Source organism: Myotis lucifugus, unplaced genomic scaffold, assembly GCF_000147115.1.
Source record: "Myotis lucifugus unplaced genomic scaffold, Myoluc2.0 scaffold_103, whole genome shotgun sequence".
NCBI classification, from domain to species: Eukaryota; Metazoa; Chordata; class Mammalia; order Chiroptera; family Vespertilionidae; genus Myotis; species Myotis lucifugus.
In genome coordinates this window covers 461,864-463,854 of record NW_005871151.1, presented here as the reverse complement: position 1 = coordinate 463,854, position 1,991 = coordinate 461,864, and positions in this window count along the sequence as shown.

Genomic DNA, 1,991 nt, shown 5'->3' with positions numbered 1-1,991 from the left:
GAAGAACCCTGCTGAAGCAGGTGATGGGTTCCTGGGTGGGCTCAGAGCCGGCCAGCTGCCACATTACCAGGGTGGGGGTGGGGGGGCTGGCCCAGCGGCCTGAGCCGCCTGACCTCAGCCTTCCAGGTGAAGTGTGTCACCCTGCCTGCCTCCCTCTGCCAAGTTCACGGCCAGCTCAAGGTTCGCAACCTCTTTGCGTCAAGCTGAGCGCAAACCCTCCTGGGCTGGAGCCAGTTCCTAGAAGCAAACTCTGGATGTGGAAAGAACATGGGGCTGGGATCCTGCCACTTGCTGGCTGAGTGACCTTGGGGACGTCCATCCCTTAGCCCCTTAGATTTCACTTCTCCAGTGAGGGGATTAAACACAAGTAGGGCAAGTCCTGTGCCCTCCGACGACTCCTTCCCTCTCCACCCGCTCCATCGTCTCTGGTTAACATTCCTGGAGAATCTCAAGACTGCATAGGGACAAGCAGAGCAAGCCACTTTCTATAATCAAAGTCCAAGACCATGTCAGTACGTTAGCACATCATGCCCATTTTATAGACGACACAACCAAGGCCCAGAGAATTTCCATGACCAGCTCAGGGCCGAATATTCGAGAGGTCACAGAGGCAGGGCTTGAATGCCGTCTCTCATTTACTGGAGCTGGTCCTTCAGTTAGGTGCCCCCAGAGCCCCACCATTTGTCAAGAGGTGGGAGGATAAGTCTGTTGGTGGGAGGAGGACTGGCAGACATCCTCCAGTTCCAGGCCCTGGGAGTGAGGAGTCATTCCTTGGCTGATGCAAAATGGGGTTTGAGAGGCACGGGATTTTGTCCCTTCACTGCACCACAGAGAGAACATTCTCATTTCAGCCTCCAGACAGCAGGATGGAGGCCGGCTGCCTTGGATGCTAATGGGCCTTTAACACCTCTCCAAACCTCGCCAATCTCCCTTTCGCACAGAGGACTCATCTCAAGCCTTGGCAGACCAGTTTCCAAGTAGAATTTAATAACCTCGGTTTGTTTTCAATGTGTTTATTTTTACTCTTACCTTCTATTTATGGCCATTATACTGGTTTCCCATTTAAGGCAGTGATATGACGATTCTCTAAAAAACGTGTTTCAGAAGGAAGACCTGGGTCTTGGATTTAAAAACAGCATTAATAATTGGCGTCTAGATTTAGCACAACGAGAATGACTGACGTCTGCCCTAGTCCAAGGTGGGAGAATGCAGGTGAGAGAGGCGCGGCCCAAGGGCACCCGGTACATCCCGGCAGGACTCTCTCTACAGTGCTCTCTCCCAGACCTGCACGCCGCGCAGACCTCCATGCAGGCGCGCTAGGCCAAGGTGAGCCCGCGGCCCCTTCCGGCGGCACGTGCGCGGCCCATGTGCCATCTCATGGGGTCCGCGGGCCCCCGGACCTCGGGATGCGGCAGCTCAGGGCGCGTAGCTGGGCACCTGGGGAGTTCCGCGATGGAGGACGGCGAGGGAGCCCTGGCTGCGGCCCGACCCGGCGCAAGCAGCTGCGGACCTCGGCCGACTGGCCGCGGGACCCTCGCCGGTCACCTGAGGCCGAGGCTGTGCGCGTGTGAGCGCGAGTGCAGACGTCAGCCTCCGAGGCCCGTGCCGCCTCCCGGTCACGGCGCGCGCCCCCGGCCACCCCCCCAGCGGCTCCGGCCCCACGCGCCCGGGCACGCGGAGCGCCAGACTGCGGCGTCCCGGCGGTCGGGGGCGGGGCTGGGGGCGGGGCCAGGCAGCGGGACCCGCCGCCCATTGGTCAAACGCAGTGCCGAGGGCGGGCGCCGGCTCTAGGAGGCGGAGGTCTGTATTGTTGTGGGTCTCGTCGGCTCCGACCAGGGGAGTGGGCGGGAGGGCGATCAGGACGGGTCTTGAGGAGGTGGTAACTCGTTGACTTATAAGATAATCAGTCTTGTGCAGTGAATGCTCTTAGGACAGCTAGAAGAGGACACGGACAACATATCGATTTTTCATTGATCTTTTTTCTGTTTACA